The sequence below is a fragment of the Taeniopygia guttata genome, chromosome 36 (genome assembly GCF_048771995.1).
Source record: "Taeniopygia guttata chromosome 36, bTaeGut7.mat, whole genome shotgun sequence".
Taxonomy (NCBI): Eukaryota; Metazoa; Chordata; class Aves; order Passeriformes; family Estrildidae; genus Taeniopygia; species Taeniopygia guttata.
The window spans coordinates 1,258,278-1,277,336 of record NC_133061.1 but is presented as its reverse complement, the minus strand read 5'-3'; the positions used below and the strand labels follow the sequence as shown (position 1 = coordinate 1,277,336).

General features: G+C 55.6%; 1 pseudogene; it reads left to right on the top strand.

The window, feature by feature from the left end:
- The window catches only part of LOC116807533 (uncharacterized), a 107,104-nt pseudogene that overhangs the window by 25,992 nt on the left and 62,053 nt on the right, over window positions 1–19,059 (top strand).

Genomic DNA, 19,059 nt, shown 5'->3' with positions numbered 1-19,059 from the left:
CCAAGGAGGTCTGTTCTACCCCCTGCCCCTGCGAGGACAGAAAACCTCCTGCCTGGCTCGCCATAATGAAACGCGGATGAAAATCAAACCCTACAATTTTAATAAAGATTTGTAGGGAATGGGTATGTTTATTTATAGCACTGTGGACGTATGTCAGGACTTATTGCCCTTTAATGGACATGCGTCCACAGCGTTATAAATAAGCATACCCATTCTCTACAAATCTTTATTAAAATTGTAGGGTTTAATTTTTCATCAGTGTTTCACTCCCCAGGAGCAGGAAAATCCCCATTCCCTGTTTCCTTGTGGCTGCAGCCTGGAACATCCACTCAGAATGATGAACTTTCTGACAGCCCTGCTGAATGACACCAGGACAAGGTTGGTGAGAAACGGAGGAAAATGTGTTTTGATAGGAAATTACAAAATTATTTCTTTCTGTCGCATTAATTTTTAGTCCATTGCAGTTCTGTTTACACAGTGCCACCTTCTCAGCTGATTGTGTTTGTGTCCTCCTTTCTCTCTGGCCCCTCTTTGCCTGCTCTGTTTCTCTCTCAGTGTTTCCCTTGATCCAGGGCAGCTCCCACCAAAGGCCCTGCCCTGATTTCATTCCCAATCCATGAGCTGCAACAACACAGGGATGAAGTTATGAAGGCTGGCAGTGAAATGTCACTGTAGGATCCTGCTGCAGCACCCCCTGCCCCGCCAGCATCGCCCCAGCCCGAGCCGCAGGGCAGGGGGAGGCCGAGCTCGCCCCGGCTCTATCGAGGGGTCTCCGGGAGGATTTTTCTGGAGAGCGCTCGGAGCCGGCAGATGCCGAGCCCCGGATCCCTCCGGGCTCCCCAAGAGGAGCTTTTTCGGGGGGAGAGGAGCTGTGATCGCCCCTCGGAGGGTCCCGGGGGACCACGCGGGGCTGGCCCGGCGCTGACAGGGCGGGACATTGGTTTTGGGGATCCCCGTGAGAGCCGGGGCTGCGGAACGTGGGACCCCCGGGGCGGCAGAGGGGAAGGGGCGGTACCGGAGCTGGGGGACCCCCGGCAGCCGGAGATGAGGCGGGGACGGGACCCCTGAGCCTGGCAGGGCCTGTCCTGGGGTGACCTCACGATGCTCGTACCCCCATTGGTCCGTTTGGCCCCGAAATGAGTTCTGCACCTTCAGGGCTGGTTCTGAGAGCAAAGAGGGGGAGGAAGAAGCGCGCAGTTTGTTTTCAGGAGCTGCACTCACCCCTCCACATTCCGGCTCCTGGGCTGCTGAGATGCCTTAAGGAGCTGGGACAGAGGCCAGACGGAGCCAAGAGGAATAAAGTGGATATTTATTGAAGTGCCTTCAAAGGCCACACCCCGGCAGTACCGGAGCCAGGGTCGGGGCTCTGCCCGGATGGCTCCGAGATGGAAGCAAAAGAGGGCTTGGTCATGAGATCTCACATTTTTATAAGTGTTAGTCCGTTTGCATACAGGATTTAACAGCCCAATTAATAGCTTCAAATTATGAACTTTCATCCTCCTTGCTTGCTTGCTTGCCTGCCCTATGCTTTTCCTGTTGTTTGTGCTTTGGGCCTGAAGTTTGAAGAGATTGTCCTTGACTCTCCAGCTAGAACAGGATTGTTTTGTCTTCAGCACCCTGTGAAAAGATCCCAGGAACACTTAATCTAAAGCTAGAAGCTGCACACTGAAAACAGAACAGAAAATCTTAAACCTGAGGTATCATTTGTCTGCAACAGACAGTGGGACAGAGCTCTCCTTTGCTTTTAGTTAGTTTTTAGCTCGCTCAGGCAGAGAAGTTCCCTGGGCTGTGGTTTTTCTTTTTCTTTGGAGCTGTTTAAACCTGCTCTGGACTGAACACCAGAAGAGCACCGGCAGCTCACACCTGTGGCCCACCGGGCTGGGCCTGGGCCATGGAGGGACTGATCAGAGCCTGAGTGAGCTGAGCTGCAGCCCACGGAGGGACTTTCTGAGTTTGTCATCTCTTTTGGAGCAACAACAGGTTTTATTGTTTAATATTGTTCATGTTTTGTGCTGGTGAATGCTTTGCCTGTTAAATAAACAGGTTTTTTTTATTTTTCTCCAAGGAAATATTTTCCCAAACTGGTTGGGAGAGAGGCTGCTTGAATCTGCTTTCTGGAAAACCCCCTTTGGGGGTTTTCTCCCAAACTTGCCCTAAACCAGGACAGGGTGATGGAGAGGGGGTGACCCCCAAATGCCTGGACTGGGGGGAGGCTGGAGAGGGGGACCCTTGTACTGCAAAACCCCCCCAGCATCCCTAAGCAGGACCCTGGAGAAGGGGGATCCCCAGGACCCTCGAGGATCCCCTGCAGCTCTGACACAGGGGGCACCAGAACCCCAGAGGCATGAGACTGGAAATGGGACACTCCTGGTGGCTTTTTTTTATTAACTCGTGATTTTTGGAGTTTTTTATGGACACCTGGAGACTTCTGGAAATGGATTTGGGCAGGAGGAATCCCCACCCCAAGGTGTTCACACCTTGTTTTTCCCCACACCAGGATTTCCCACTCCCAAACTTTGGCTGCATGGAGGAGGAGGCTGCGAGGAAGATGGCCCAGGACACCCCGGCAGGTGAGGAGGAAGTCAGTGCCCCTTTCCCCCTCTCTCCTGCTCCATCTCCCAGCCCAGCACGGCCCCGGCTGCAGGACAGCCCCGCTGCCGGTGCCCTCCTGCCGGGGACGCACTAGGGGGATCTCCTTGTCCTTCCCTGTGGCACGGAGGCAAATCCCATCCTCTCCTTGTCCTTCCTCCCCCAGAGCAGGGGCTGAGGATGGAGAGCAGGGAGGACAAATCCCTGCAGCAGAACATCGTGGAAGAGGCTGTTTTGAGTGGCTCCATGGCAGAGGAATCAAATGGGGAGGAAAAGCCCCAGAGATCCCACAGGAGGAGGGGCTGCAAACGCAGATCACGGGGATCTGAGGAGGAAAGACCCACCTTGTGCCAGGAAGGTGGACAGAGTTTCAGCCAGGGATCAGAGCTGGTGGTCCATGATCAGCCTCATGACAGGGAGAGGCCCTACGAGTGCTCGGAGTGTGGGAAGAGCTTCAGGAAGAATTTCAACCTGATCTGCCACCAGAGGATCCACACTGGGGAACAGTCTTATGAGCGTGGGGAATGTGGGAAAAGCTTCAGCCACAGGTCTGACCTGATTGTCCACCAGAGGTTCCACACTGGGGAGAGGCCCTACGAGTGTCCTGAGTGTGGGAAGAGGTTTCACACCAGCTCCCATCTCCTTGTACATCAGCGGATTCACAGACAGGAGAGGCCCTTCCGCTGCCCCGACTGCGGGATGGGCTTCAAGCACAACTCCACCCTCGTCACCCACCGGCGCATCCACACCGGGGAGAGGCCCTACGAGTGTCCCCGGTGTGGGAAGAGCTTCTCAGACCGCTCATTCTTTACCCGGCACCAGCGGAGGCACCGGTAAGGGAAGCCCTGCGAGAACCCCGCCTGCAGGAAGAGCTTCGTGAGCTGCTCCAGCTCCATCCCCATCAGAGGACCCACCCTGGTCAGAGCCCTGGTGACCCACATTCCCTGTGATACACAGAGGGAAGTGGCTGCTGTTATTTTATTTTGCCTCTTATTATCTTTTATCTTCCTCCCTCCAAAACACAGAAAATTTGGGTTAAAATCAACAAATTCATCAAAAGTATCTAAAGCCTCACATTTTACTTGTGTTTTGAGGAATCTTGGGTTCCAGGAGATATCTGTGAGGATATAGGGGAGTTCGGGGGCTATTTTTTTTAGTTGTCTTTATTTCTTGGCACTCCAAAAGATGAGAGGGACTGATCTTTCTGCTCAAATCCACTCAGTGCCACTAAAAACTGCTGAATCCAACCCCAAAATTACTCGATTCCACCGCCTCTGAGGGTGAAATTGGGTTGGAAGGGGATTGGGCAATGCGGGATGCAAATCAGGAGGGTGAGATGAGAATTGGGTGGGGCGGGATGGGTGGGATGGGGATTGGGAGGTGTGAAATGGGGGAAGTACAGCTTGGGAAGGGATCTTGATGTGCAGGAGGGGTCGCATGGGTAGAGGTTGGCATTTGGGAGGTGGGGTGGGGTCTGGAATGAGACAGCCAAAGTTTGGGGGTGATTAAGATAGGGGGAGCCCATTATTGAGTGAGTGTTTGAATAGTCTACATTCATGAGGAGCTGCTGGGGTATCTCACATTCCTGAGGCAGTTTTGGGGCACTCCCCAGCTCTTGGGGGGTTTCCTGAGAGCAGCTCCATGGAGCCCCATGGCCAGGGGTGGTTGCCACGGGCCTGAACTCAGAGCTGTGCCAGAGTCCATTGCCTCGGTGCTGAGAGCAGAGAAATGATGAATGGCCCCAGACATCTCCAGTGTGTGTTTGTGGAGGCCTGTGAGCTTACTGGGGAGAGGGCAACAGCAATGCCCTGGAGAAATGCACCGTAGGCTCTGGGCATTCCTCACAGCTCAGGGTGAGGACAGAAGCTTCCCCCATGGAGCTCTGCAGCACTGTGTTAATTTGTCCCAGTTCTGTCCCCATTGGCCCGTTGGCCTTTCCTACCCCTTTTACCCTGATATGTTCATGTTCTAGCAAGTTCTCCCTTCCCTATTTTCCCATTGGTTTATGTGCCCACCTATCCACCCTGCCATTCCCTATTAGTCCCTTTCCCTGTGTACCACCCCTAAACCCTGAGATCCCTGACGCTCTCCTCCAGCCCCTCTTTTCCCGTATTTACACCCTAAACCCTCCTTTGTCTTTGTCTTTAACCCCCAGAGCCCTGGAGCGTCAGACCCTGATAAACCCTCGTTGGAGCTCCATGCCTGGGCCCTCCCGTGTCCTCACTGCCGAGCTGCTCCGTGTGTGTGTGTGTGTGCTGGGCTCCCGTGGCTCTGCCCGTTAGCACAAAACACTCCCAGGGAAAGTTGTGCCGCCACCACCACAGACTGACAGTGTCCCTGGGGACCAAGAGGCCACTGTGACACTGTGGGACCAAGGAGAGCATTGCTGCCCTGCCAGGCCTCATGGAACCAAGGATCCACTGTGACACTGCAGGGCCTTGGGGACCACGGTGACATTGTGACACTGCAGGGCCCAAGGATCCAAGGGACTTTGTGACACCAAGGGGTCCCATGGAACCAAAGGGACATTGTGACACTGGGAGGCCTCATGGAATCCTGGAGACCATTGGGACACTCTGGGGCCTAATGGAACCCTGGTGACACCAAACTGGCTGGGAATGTTGATCTGCTGGAGGGTAGGAGGGCTCTGCAGAGGTCCCAAAACCAACAAGGTGAGGTTTAACAAGTCCAAGTGTCGGGTCCTGCACTTTGGCCACAACAACCCCTGCAGCGCTACAGGCTGGGGACAGAGTGGCTGGACAGCAGCCAGGCAGAAAGGGACCTGCAGGGACTGATGGACAGCAGGCTGGACATGAGCCAGCCGTGTGCCCAGGTGGCCAAGAAGGCCAATGGCTCCTGGCCTGGATCAGGAATGGTGTGGCCAGCAGGACCAGGGCAGTGATTCTTTCCCTGTGCTGGGCACTGGGCAGCACCTCGAGTGCTGTGTCCAGTTCTGGGCCCCCAATTTAGGAAGGACATGGAGGGTCTGGAGCATGTCCAGAGAAGGGCAACAAGGCTGGTGAGGGGTCTGGAGCACAAATCCTGTGAGGAGCGGATGAAGGAGCTGGGGTTGTTTATCTTGGAGAAGAGGAGGCTCAGGGGAGACAAGGCAGTGTCAGGGCACAGGTTGGACTTGATGATCTCCAAGGTCTTCTCCAACCTTGCTGATTCTGGGATTCTCTGAAACCACCTTTGGAGCAGTTGCAGGAGGAGTCCTGGGCCTCCTCTTCAGAAGCTCCAGCAGCCCAGGTCCCTCAGCTTCTCCTCACAGCCCCAAAGCCCATCCTGTCAGTCCTGCAGAGCCTCTGCAGCTCCTCCTCACTGCCCAGAACAGGGAGCCCCACAGCCAGACACAGCAGCCCAGATGTGCCCCCCTGGCCTGGGGTGTCTCTGGCAAGGGAGCAGCACCAGGCACTGCAGGAGCCTGCAGACAATTCCTGCAGCACTTGTGGTGAGACAGAGTGAAAATTTAACAGGGTAGAAATCCATTTAGATTTATGTGAAATGTGCCACTTTGAGCTTGCTAAATATGCTGTTTAGTCTGGTGACTGCAGCCCTAGCCATACCACCCCAGCTAAGGAAAGAATGCAAATTTCCACACTAAAAGATAAGAGATAAGAAAGACTCCTGGACCTTGAAACAGACAGGGCAGAGTGACCCAGGAGTTCTTTCTGTACTTTCTGACAAAAACTGAGTACAAGTGTAACTAGCTGTAAGTGTAATGTGAAATCAGTGTAATGAATATGCATTAACCTATTGTGAAATGCTATGCATATGGAAATTAGTAAGGGTAATAAAGAAGGATCAAGAGTTCTCAGAGGGAGGCATGTCTATTAAAGGGCAATGAGTCCCGATATGTGTCCACAGCGCTGTGAATAAACATACCCATTCCATACAAATCTTAATTGGAATTGTGAGGTTTGATTTTTTATCCGCGTTTCAGTTTGATGTATCAATGACATCCTTCTCCATAGCTTTAGCAGAGGATTTCAGCCCCAAGATCAAGGGGGCATCTCCTCATCCCTCCCATCTGGGACTCAACTTCCTCTTCACTGACCTCGGTGTCTTCATGTTGCCCCTCTGTGTGCCTGCCCTGTGTCCTTTTCTCTCACTGCAGGGAGGATGGCAGCACTGGCAGAGTCAATATCTGCCCGGGGCTGCAGATGGTTCTGTGAGCCCAGCGGGACTCGGTGGCCAATTCTAATTTTGGCCATGGTTCCTGGACATGAGGACCAGTTCTTTTCCATAGGAATGGAGGAATATAGCCCCAGTGTTTCAGGGGGAGACAAGAGGTGACCACCAGAGGACAAGGCCAGCCAAAGCTGCCCGATTTTTTTCAGGGAAATACCCTTGAATATAGGAAATTTTTTAGGGAGAGTGTCAGTTTTGGCAATGGGCATCTGAAATGAAGGACGGTTCTTTTCCATACAAAGCAGAGCACTGAGCCCCAGTGCTCCAGGAGCTGATGAGAGGCAGGCATTGACATTCCAACATCAGCCAGACCTGTCAGGTGGTCCCTGGCAGGCCAAGCCAGCCAGACCTATTCCATGTTCCCTCGGTTCCATGGGGCCCCACAGTGTCCCAATGGTCCCTCGCTTCCAGGAGGCCCTGAGGTGTCACAATGCCCCCTTGGTGACACCAGGCCCTGAAGGGTCGGAATGGTCTCCATGGTTCCATCAGGCCCCACAGAGTCATAATGGTCTCTGGGTCCATGAAGCCCCGCGGTGTCACCATGGCCCCTTGGTTCCATGGGCTCCAGTGGTGCCACAATGATCCCCTTGGTTCCATGAGGTGCCCACAGTGTCACAGTGATCTCCATGGGAAGGAAAGAACCGAGCCCCAGTGTGGCAGGGGCAGCCACCAGAGGCCAAGGCCAGCCAGGCTTGATGGTACTGGCAGATTTTATCTGGGAGCAACCGTTGGATATAGGGAATTTTAGAGGTGGAATCCCAATTTCAGACATGGACACCCGGAGTTGAATGATGGTTTTTTTTTTTCCAAAGGAAGGAAAGCACAGAACACCGGTGTTTGAGGGGCAGATGAAAGGCTGCCATCAGAGGTCTAGGCCAGCCAGACCTCTTTGCCCTGGTAGCTTTTGTCTGAAAGCAACCCTTGGATATAGGGAATTTGGGAGGTGGAACCCCAATTTTGGCCATTTCTGTGTAGATAAGAAGGACAGTTCTTTTCCATAGGAAGGAAAGCACAGAGCCCAAGTGTTTCAAAGGCAGAAGAAGAAAGAGGTGGCTCCTGGAAGGCTCAGCCAACCAGACCTGTTCTTCCTGGCATGTTTTGTAATGGAGGAATTTTTGGATACATGGAATTTGGGAGGAGGAATCTCAATTTTGACCACGGTCACCTTGAGAAGGACAACTATTTACATTGGAAGGAAATCACCAAGCCCCAGTGTTTCAAAAGCAGATGAGATGCATCTCTCAAGAGGCCAAGGGCACTCAGACCTGTCTGTCCTGGCAGCTTTCACTTGGGAGCATTCCTTGGCTGTACGGAGTTTTGGAGGAGGAATACCAATTTTGGCCATAGAACCCTGGAGGAGAAGGACAGTTCTCTCCCACAGGAAGAAAAGCCCAGAGCTCCAGGGCTTCAGGGGCAGATGAGAAGCAGCCCTCAACATGCCAAGGTCAGCCAGACCTGTCAGGTGGTCCCCAGGAGGCCCAGCCAGCCAGACCTGTTCCATGTTCCCTTGGTTCCATGGACCCCACAGTGTCACAATGGTCTCCTTGGTTCCATGAGGCCCTGGAGTGTCACAATGTTCCCCTTGCTTCTGCAGTGTCACAATGGCCCCGTGCTTCCATGAGGCCTTGCAATGTCACAATGGCTTCGTGGTTCCACAAAGCCCTGATGTGTCACAATGGCCCCTGGGCTCCGTGTGCCCTCGCTGTGTCACAGCGGCTCCTCTGTGACACTGCGGCTGCACAAGGTCACCATGGACCCTTGGTTCCTTGGGGCCCTCATGTTCACAATGGTCTCCTTGATCCCATGAGGCAGCACAGTGTCACAATGGCCCCTTGGTTCCCTGTGGTTCTGTAGTGTCACCGTGGTGTCCTTGGACCCACATTGTCACAACTGACCCACGGTTCCATGAGGTTCTGCAGTGTCACTGTAGCAGTCAGAGGCCCTGCAAGGCCTCCCTGGCGGTCACTCACCTAAGATAAGAAATGCCTAAGTCACGGTGACTGGACCAAAGAAGCCCCTCTTCTGCATTCAGACCCTTCTTATCTCTCTGTAAGGGTATTGGTCGTATTCTCCTCAAACCTGGCAACTGGACTATTTCCAACACCCCAGTACCCCATATAAACACCCATTTCTACCCAGTTTGCAGAAGAGCTGTCACTGCATCCCTTCAGAGGAGCTGGCAATAAAGGACATCGCTGTGGAACCACATACAGCCTTTTCCTCTCTCTATCCCTGTGTGTCTGCCAGAGGCACTTGTGATCACAGAGCGAAATCACTGAGAACTGAACTCACAGAGCTGAAATCACTCCAGAGGTGCTCGCTAAGTTGCCCGTGGCTGGGAGCTGAGCCGAGGGACCCAGACAGGCTGAGCCTGACAGCGCAGCGCTATCCGGGATACCTGCAGCAGCGGCGGCCGGGGTTGGATGGGCCCCTGGGACCCCGGGTTTCGTAACGTGGCCGCCTGAACAAGGAATGGAGCACTGGCATCCTGGCACCGCTGAGAGCAGCATTCTTTGTGAATTGTTACTGCCTTGGACGGCTATGGCCCCTTGAAGGTAACTTCTCCTTTATAGAAGTTTTCTGAAGAGGCGTCAAACGAATTTGCATATCAGTATCCTCAGGAGTTGGACAGCAAACCACCCACCCAGCAGTTCCTTGACCCACATTTGGCTGAAGAAGTGCAAGTTTAAAACAGCCTTTTTATGCACTTTTATCTTGGGTCCTTTTTTGTTTGTTTTTTTTTTTTCCGTTTTACTGCTGGGGGTATGGAAGAGAATGAAACTGAAATGGGATCAAAATTTAGTAAATTAAAACGATCCCAGAACGAAAGAGACTTATATTTAAAATCCTACAAATCCTATCTGCTAACAGCTTTTCTTTCTTTCTCTAAAGGCAATCTTTCAAAAATTGACTTAAATTATAGAATAGATTATTTCCCAGTTTCCAGATACTAACACACACACTATTGGTTTAGAGTCATTTTGGGACACAGTAGGGACAACAATATACGCTTTCCAAACTGATGAAAACTTTTCTGTAACTGAGTTTCTACTTCTATTTCACTCAATTACCAAAGCAGTCGGAAAGACAAATTCTCTGCAGCTTCCTTCTGCTGAGGAAATTCCACCCTTATCTTTCTCAACAGACACTGTCCCTTCAAATGCTAATTTGCCAGATAACATTCCTCTCTCAGTCCCTGGGACGGGGAACACAGACATTGTACCACCCCACCCACCCGCGGGGTCCGTGGAGCCCACCCATCCCTCGCTCCCCCTCGGACGCGGCGAGCGCGGATTCCGCTCCGCGGTCCCGCAACACGCGGCGCGCTGCGCGCCCCGTGCCCCGCTCAGTGTTGGGCTGTACCTGTGTCGGTTTCCATCGGGAACGCCCTGCCTCACCCCAAAACCTCCGCGCAGCCCCCGTGACTCCCCCAGCCCTGCAGCCGTGCCTCCCAGCCCCGCTGCGGCTCTCCCCAGCCCGCTCCCATCCCTGCCTGCCTGCCCGCCGCAGCCCCGCCGTGATGGCAGCAGCTCCCCCAGCCCCACCGCCTCCTCTGCCCCGCTCCTCCCTTGCCCTCATCCCCAAGCGCTGCACCCACCCACCCACCCTCAGCGCCCCCCGAGCGGCACCTCCGAGACCCCCACGGGGGCACCCCACTTCCCCACGCACCTCAGCCCTGCGCAGGCTGTGCCACAGTGGCGCTGCCATTGCCGCTCCACTGCTGCCTCCCTCTAGCCAAGCCCAGCCAGCTGCCCCCTCACACTCTGTCCAGCCCCCCACACCCCTGCCAACCCTTGTCCAACACGCCCAACAAAGCGTAGTGCACCTCCTGCTCGCTCTCACTCCTCATCTGAGCACAGTGAGTCTGATAGTGACACAGAGGACATTGATCCATGGGCTCTAATCAAAATGGAAGCGACTCGGGCAGGGGATTGGGAACAAGCTCAGAGAATTTCTGCCTTCCCAGCAATTTATATAAAGGGGAAAAGAGGTGGGGCCACCACTAAAACAACGTGGGAACCTAACACAAATAAAGAACTGGTGCAACTATGAAATATAGCCAAAGAATAGGGTAGAAGTTCACCTATTTTCAGAAATTCCTGGAAACTCTTTTCAGCACATATTTTGGTACCTCATGACCTTAAAAACATTGCTCACTGCCTTCTTTCCCCAGCAGAATATATGCTATGGGAAAGGCATTGGAAAAGACAACTTAAAACTTTATCAGATGTCTATGCTCAAGATGCAAATAGGCCAGATTTTACAGTCCAACAGCTGGCTGGAGAAGAGGATTTACAGAAACCCTGTGACCAAGCTGACACCTTACTTAAGGCAGCACTACAAGACTTGGCTATTGCAGCAAAAACCTCCTTGCTCCTTACCCCAGATGACTCTACCCCTACCCAACACTTCTCTAGTATTAAACAAGGAGTAGATGAAATATTTATCAAGTTTGTAGACAGAATTAAAAATGCTCTGGAAAAACATACAGAGCACAGAGGCAAGAAAAGAACGTTGTGCCAGCTTGCCTTATCAAATGCAAATGAACAATGTAAAACAATTCTGAGGCCCTACCCTTGGGTACAGAACCCACCAGAGAGCAAATGGTGGAAAGCTGTACACGTCATTTGTCCTCTGAAAACACAGTGGCCCAAGCCGTTGCTAAGGGCACTGCAGAAGGAGTTTCTGGTGCAGTTGCAGCAGTAACTTCCAAAGACCAGGCCTGCTGCTATCACTGTGGGGAATTTGCACATTTTATAAAGGACTGTCCGGACAGGTCACCTACCCAAAACCCCCAAAACACCTACCAAAGACCCCAGAACCAGCAGCGCTACCAGCAAAGTTCAGGAAACTTCCAGTGGAGCGCGGCCAGGCCCCGCGCAAAGGCAACAAATCAAAAGCCATCCAGACCCATCATCCCAGGAGATCCCAGGCCACATGGAGAGGATCCAACCCACAGAGCGATACAGATGGGAACACGGTGCCAATTGGTAACTGCTCTGTCTATTGACTTTAATAATAAGGATGTTTATCGTGTTCCCACAGGAAAGCATGGGCCAAAAGGGGTTTTTTTTGACATTTTAGTTATAGATGACACTCTCCATGGCCCAGAGGAAATCTTTGTTGTTCCAGAAGTACAAACAGTGCACCCAGGACAAGAAATCTCAGTCCAGCTGTGCTGCACGGACTCACAATTTTTCCTTTCATGAGGAATTCTGATCACACAAGCCTTTCTAGTCCCAAAGAATCACAGGGAACAGCTTCCTCTCAACCCTACAGAATGTGGGCACAAGACTGGGTTCATACTGGGATCATACTGGGAAGGACTGGAACCATATTGGGACTGCCTGGAACTATTATAGGAGTGAATGGGAACACCTGGGAACATGCTGGGATCATGCTGGGATCACACAGGGAGTGACCAGGATGATACTGGGATCACACTGAGTGTAACTGGAAGTGAGTGGGACCATACTGGGGTGACTGGGAGCCACAGGGCCCATGCTGAGAATGGCCTGGGGGGGAACTGGGGGAACTGGCCCAGCTGGGGCTCAGGGTTGTTCTCCCCCAGGGCTGCCCCAGGTCCTGCTGCCACACCTGGCATCACAGAGCTGAGGGACAGGGGACAGCTGAGGGACAGGGCACAGCCAGGAAACATGTCCTGGCTGAGGGACACTGAGCCCCAGCACTTTGGGCTGTTGCCCTTGGGCTCCCAGCACAGGCCCAGGGGCAGAATCCCCTCCAAAAACTGTTGTTTGCTTTCAGCTCTGCTCTGGAACATTCCCCAGGAGCCCCTGCAGTGGCTGCAGCCCAGCCGAGTGCCCGAGGCCACCAAAGCCACTCCGGCAGTGCCCTCCTGCCCCGGGCAGGGCACGGAACACCCAAGGAAAGGCTCCTGCTGGGCTCAGGGCAGGGACAGGGCACTCCCCTGGTGCTGCCACGGGCACAGCAGAGCCGGCCTGGGCAAAGGATTGGGATCAATGTCCCATGGAATCCCAGCAGGGATTACTTCTCATTGCACTGCTCTCATTGGATTGGTTATCAATTCCAATCATTTCCCCATGGAATTCCCATGGCAGTGGGTTAGGGGGAAGATCCATCCATGGAATTCTCACCTGACTGGGATGAGAGTGAGATCTGGCCATGGAAATTCCATGGCAATTCCTGCATTCCCAAATCCCCCATTCCTGAATCCCCTGTTCCCATAGGAATTGCCCTTCCCTTCCCACACCCACCTTTGTGCTCCAGAGCCTCCCGACCATATCTGATGTATTTTGGGGGCCTTTCCACACAGGTGTGTCCCAGGTAATGCTTCATCTGCTCCACCATGATCCCTTTGTGTTCCCAGCACCTCTGGGATATCCAGATGGCACTATTGGGCACTGCAATGCTACTGGATCCCAGCTGGAAGGAGATGAAATCCCAGCCCTCATAGCCGTACTGGTGGAATCCATGGATGCTCCATTGGACAGGAGGTCACAGCTGGAAACCCCCTGCACTGTGTGGAGACCTGGGAACGAGGAGAGAACAGACCCATGGAGTCGTGTCCCAGCCCCTGGGACCCCTTGGAGCTCCCTGGATTCCCATCCCAGCCCCACAGATCTCCCCCATCCCCAGAGATCCCATCCCAGCCCCTCAGAGTCCTCCATTCCCACAGATCCCAGCCCAGCCCCCGGCTCCCCCCACTGCCCCTGCTCTGGTTGTACCGGCCCCATTTCCAGGTCACTGTCGGCCACGGGCCGGTTCCTGTCCTTGAGCAGGGTCTGGATATCCCAATATCCCAGCTCTGGCTATCCCAATATCCCAGCCCTGGCTATCCCAATATCCCAGCTCTGGCTATCCCAGTACCCTGACCCTGGCTATCCCAATATCCCAGCTCTGGTTATCCCAATATCCCAGCTCTGGCTATCCCAATATCCCAGCTCTGGCTGTCCCAATATCCCAGCTCTGGCTATCCCAATATCCCAGCTCTGGCTGTCCCAATATCCCAGCTCTGGCTATCCCAATATCCCAGTTCTGGCTGTCCCAATATCCCAGCTCAGCTCCCGCCCCCATCCCCGGTGTCTGTGCCTCCATCCGGCCCCGCTCGCTGCCGCAGCGCTCGCAGAGGGTCCCGTCCACGTCCCCCACAATCAAGGACTGGGGGACCCCCGGGCCAGGCTCTGACAGCACCACTTCCAGGAACTGCAGGGAGTGGAGAACTAGGGGGACACAGAGATTTTGGGGAGCTGAGGGGGCTGAAAGTGAGAGTTTGGGGTTCCAGGGGGTCCACAGGCCAAGGAAAAGGGGGACAAGAAGAGCAGGCAGAGCTGGGAAGGAGGTTCAGGGGCTGAGAGCCAAGGAAAGGGGGTGCAGGGACTGGAAGAGCTGGGATGGAGTGTCCATGGAATCCTGTGCCCAGGAAAGGGGGTGCCAGGGCTCCTGAACATGAGGAAAGGAGGGGCTGGGAGCTGGGAAAGGCAGGAATGGGGGCCCAGGGGTCCCAGGTCAGGGAAAAGGTGGGGCTGGGGGTTGGGAGAGGTGTGGGATGGGAACATGTTGAGTTGGTGCCGGATAAGGGGGTGCAGGGGGGTCTCAGTGCCGGGCAAAGGGGTAAAAGTGTGTCTTGGTTCTCAGGAATGGGGGCGCAGGGGGGTCTCAGGGTCACGGAAATGGGGGATCAGGGATGGAGAAGTAGAAGGGAGTTCCAGGCATCCTTGAGCCCAGGAAAGGGGAGTCCAGGGTTTCCCAAAAAGGGGTACCAGGGTGGGAACACCCGGGGTGTTTGGGAAGGGGGAGTTCAGAGGGTCTCTGGCTTTGCACAAAGGTGGGGCTGGGGGCTGGGAAAGGCAGCAATGGGGGTCCAAGCTGTTCCAGGATCAGGCACACGGGAAATCTAGAGGCTGGGAGCAGGGAAAAGGGGAGCAGAGGGCCCTGATGTCCGGAAATGGGGGATTCAGGGGGGTCCCTGTGCAGGATAAGGGGAGCAGGGGGGGTCCCGGTGCCGGCAATGGCGATTCAGGGTCCCGGTGCCGGGGTCCCACTCCCCCCTCGCCCGCCAGGAGCGCCCCCAGCCCCAGCGCTGGAGCCACCGCGCTGCTCCTCCTCACTCCCAGTATGATCCCAGTATGATCCCAGTAGGATCAGTCACCCAGGAGCTGCTCCCAGTATGATCCCAGTACAGCCCAGTCACTCCTGGCATCCCCCCACCCCTCTCTGCGTTCCGACCTGTCCCGGCTCCATCCCCGCCCCTCCCGCGGCTGCGGGGAGGAGGAGGAGGAGGGAGGAAGAGGCGGAGCGGCAGCGGGAGCAGCAGGAGGAGCGGGGAGGATGAACCGCGGGGCTCCGGCTCTGCCTGAACTCGCAGCACCCCGGGAGCGTCGCCCCCATCCCGCAGGTGCCCGGGCAGGGGGAGCTGGCCCCAAATATCCCGGGGCTCCCTGGGTTTGGGGTTTTTGGGGGGATGTTTGGAGCTGGCAGGGCTCCAAGGCCGAGCCGCAGCTGCCCTCGGGGGGACATCGGGGGTCCCCGGGAGGTGTTTTTGGGGGGTCCCGGTGCGGGTGGCGGCAGAGCCCCGGCGGGGCCGGGGGGATGCGGGTCCCCCCGCGGTGCGGGTTGGGCTTCCCGGCCGGGCCCTCCGAGCTCTGCCGGGGCCGCGTGGGGACCGCGCGGGAGCGGCGGGAGCGGCGGGGGGACCCCGGATTTGGGGAGCCCCGGGAGAGCCGCGGCTTCCCTGGGCGGGAGCGCAGAGAGAGGAGAGCCCCAGGAGCCCCAGCGGGGACCCCGAGAGGGGGGACCCCTGGCAGTGCCGGCACCCGGCAATGGGGGTGCTGGGGCTGGAGGGGCGGCATGGCCGGGAAAGGGGTTCAGGGGTACCGGGGCCGCCAGGGGCTGCTCCCAGCAGGTGCCCAGTTCCTACCCCTGTGTGCTTCCAGTTTCCTGGGCACTCCCAGGATGAGCCCAGTCAGTCCCAGTATCACCCTGGTCACTTCCCCTCACTCCCTGCAGGATCCCTGTTTCTCCCAGTATGAACCCAGTCATTCTCAGTCATTCCCCATTATGACGCTATTTGCCCCCAGCAAGTCCCAGTTGCTCCCACTTTTCTCCAGTGTGTTCCCACTTCTCCCAGTTGCTCCTAGTATAGTCCCAGTCACTCCCAGTATGATCCAAATATGAGTCCAGTATGATCCCAGTCTGCCCCAGCAGGGCCCCAGTCACTCACACTTGCCCCCAGCATGGTCCCAGTTGCCCCCAGCACATTCCCAGTGGCTCCCAGTGTGGTCCCAGTCACCACCTGCATGTTCTTAGGTACTCTCAGTACATCCCAGTTGCCTGGAACATTCCCAGAGTCTTTGCCAGGCACTCCCAGTTACCTCAGCATGCTTCAGCTGCCCCCAGTTTTATCCCAGTCACTGCCAGTACATCCCAGTTGTCACCTGCATGACTCCTGTCATTCCCAGTTGCTCCCAGTTGCTCTCAGTGTGTGTGCATTTGGCTCCCAGCATGGGCCTGGCAGCTCCCAGTAACCCCCAGTCAGGGTCCCTTGGCACCCACTGTAATCCCAGTATGATCCCAGTCACTCCCAGTATGATGCCAGTGCCCCCCAGTGTGATCCCAGTTGCTCCCTGTCAATGCCAACATGACCCCAGTAACCACCAGTATGATCCCTATGACTCCCAGTCTCTCCCAGTATATCCCAGTCACTCCCAGCATACTCCCAGTCCCTCCCACTTCCTCCCAGTTACTTTCAGCATGATTCCAGTTGTTCACAGCCACTCCCAGTCAATCCCAGTATGATTCCTGTCACCCTCCATGGACCTGGCTCCTCCCAGTCTCACCCAGCATGGACCCGGCTGCTCCCACTGTGATCCCAGTATGATCCCAGTTGCTGCCAGAATAGTTGCAGTTGTTCCCAGTTCCTCCCAGTATGCTCCCAGGTGTCCCTAGAATAGTCCCAGTCCCACTCAGCATGGTCCCACTCACTCTCAGCTGTCCCCAGCATGGTCCCAGCTGTTCCCAGTGTGGTTCCAGTCCCCCCAGTATGGTCACAGACACTCCCAGTATGATTCCAGCCCTGCCCAGAATGACTCCCTTTCACTCCCAGGGTGGGCCCAGTTGCTCCCAGTCACCTCCAGCATGGTTCCAGTCCCAGCCAGCACACTTCCAGTCATTCCCAGTATGATGCCAGCCAGTTCCAGTAGGATCCCAGTATGAATCCAGCATGGGTACAGCTGCCCCCATTATCATCCACTGTGGTTCCAGTTGCTCCCATTTACCCCCGCTGTGGTTTCAGTCTCTCCCAGTGTATCCCAGTTGCTCCCACCATGTTCCCAGTCACTCCAGTTGTCCTCAATTGCTTCCAGCCTGATCCCAGTTGCTCCAAGTAAGATCCAGTAGGATCCCAGTTGCCCCCAGCATGCTTTCAGTTGCTTCCTGTTCTCCCCAGTGTGATCCCAGTTGCCCCCACTTGTCCCTTGTATCAACCCCATCACTTCCCATATGATCCCAGTTGCTCCCAGCATGGTCCCAGTCATGCCCAGTTGTCCCCGGTGTAGACCCACTCACTTCCACTCGCTCTCAGTTCTCCCCAGCATGGTCCCCGTTGTTCCCAGTGTGTTCCCAGTCACCCCAGTAAGGTTACAGACATCCCCAGTAAATCCCAGTTGCCTTCAGCATCTCTGTGGTCATTCCCAGACACTCCCAGTGATCCCAGTAAGGTGCTTGTTATCCCAGTATGATCTCAGTCATGCCCAGTATGTCCCAGTTGTCTCCAGCCTGCATCCAGTCATTCCCAATTCCTCCAGTTTGCTTGCAGCATGATCCCAGTTTTTCTCAGTTGCTCCCAGTAGCCCAAAGTGGGATCCCAGTTGCTTCCTTTCATCACCAGTATGAGCCCAGTAACCTCCAGTATGATCCTTGTCACATGCCAGCACTCCCAGTAAGGTCCCAGTATAATCCCAGTAACTTCCAATCACTCGCAGTATGGTCCCAGTTGCCTCCAGCTACATCAACCCAGTCAATCCCAGTATGATGCCATTTGCTCCCAGAGTGCTCCAAGTTGCTCCCAGTCACCCCCAGTACAGGGATGCTGTGCATGGTGTGTTCCCAGTCACTCTCAGACACTCCCAGTATTAGTCCAGTCCCTCCCAGTATGATCCAGAGATGATGCCAGTGTGCTCCCAGTCAGTGCCAATATGAGCCAGTTGTGCTCCACATGGTTCCAGTTGCCCCTTTCACCCTCACTGTCCCTCCCAGTCTCTCACAGTGTCCCCCAGTTCCTTCCAGCATATTCCCACTCACTCCCAGTTCCTTCCAGCGCGATCCCATTTGCTCACAACCGCTCCCAGTCAGCCTCAGTGTCGTGGCACTCACTGCCAGTATGATCCCAGTCACCTCCAGCATGATCCCAGTATAAGCCCAGTCGTTTCCAGTCATCCCCAGCAGGCACCCAGTGACTCCCAGTTCCTCCCAGTTGCTCCTAGCATGATCCCAGTTGCTCACAGCTGATCCCAGTCACCCTCATCATGCTCCCAGTCACTCCCAGTATATCCCATTTGCCCCCAGCATGGTCTCAGTTGGCCCCCGTAGGCTCCTACTCTGTGTCAGTATGATCCCAGTACGATCCCAGTCTCCCTCGGGGTGACTGCAGTCTGCCCTGGCATGGGCCCAGCTGCTCCCAGTATGATTCCAGTACAATCCCAGTACAAACCAGTCCTTCCCAGTGCTGCCACTCCTGGCATCCCCGAGCCCTCTCTGCGTTCCCCCCTCCTGATCTCCTGAGAGGAGCCCCAAGGGCCAGCAGTGCCCAGGCAGGGTCCCCAGGCAGCCCCAGTTTGGATGTGCAGCCCCCAGTTTGCCCAGTTTGCCTCTCCTTTGGCCTGGGCCGGGTTCCCCCCTGGAACAGCGGCTGGGAGCAGCCGAGAGCCCCGCGCTGCCCGTCCCGACCTGTCCCGGCTCCATCCCCGCTCCTGCCGCGGGCTGCCGGGGCTGCGGGAACGGGAACCGAGGGTGTCGCTGCTGCTGGGGGAGGAGGAGGAGGGAGGGAAGGGCAGGGATGGAGGAGGAGCGGGAGGTGGGCTTAGGGAGGAGGAGGAGGAGGAGGGGGGATGGAAGAGGAGGAGCATCAGGAAGAGGAAGAGGAGGTTGAAAGGTGGATGGAGCAGAGCAGAGAGAAGCGCACGGTCAGCCCTGCCTGAATTCGCAGCCCCCACCTGTGGGATCATCGCCCCCCATCCCGCAGGTGAGCGGGGAGGGGGAGCTCGGGCCAGGTCTCCTGGGGGATGCCTGGGTTGGGTTTTT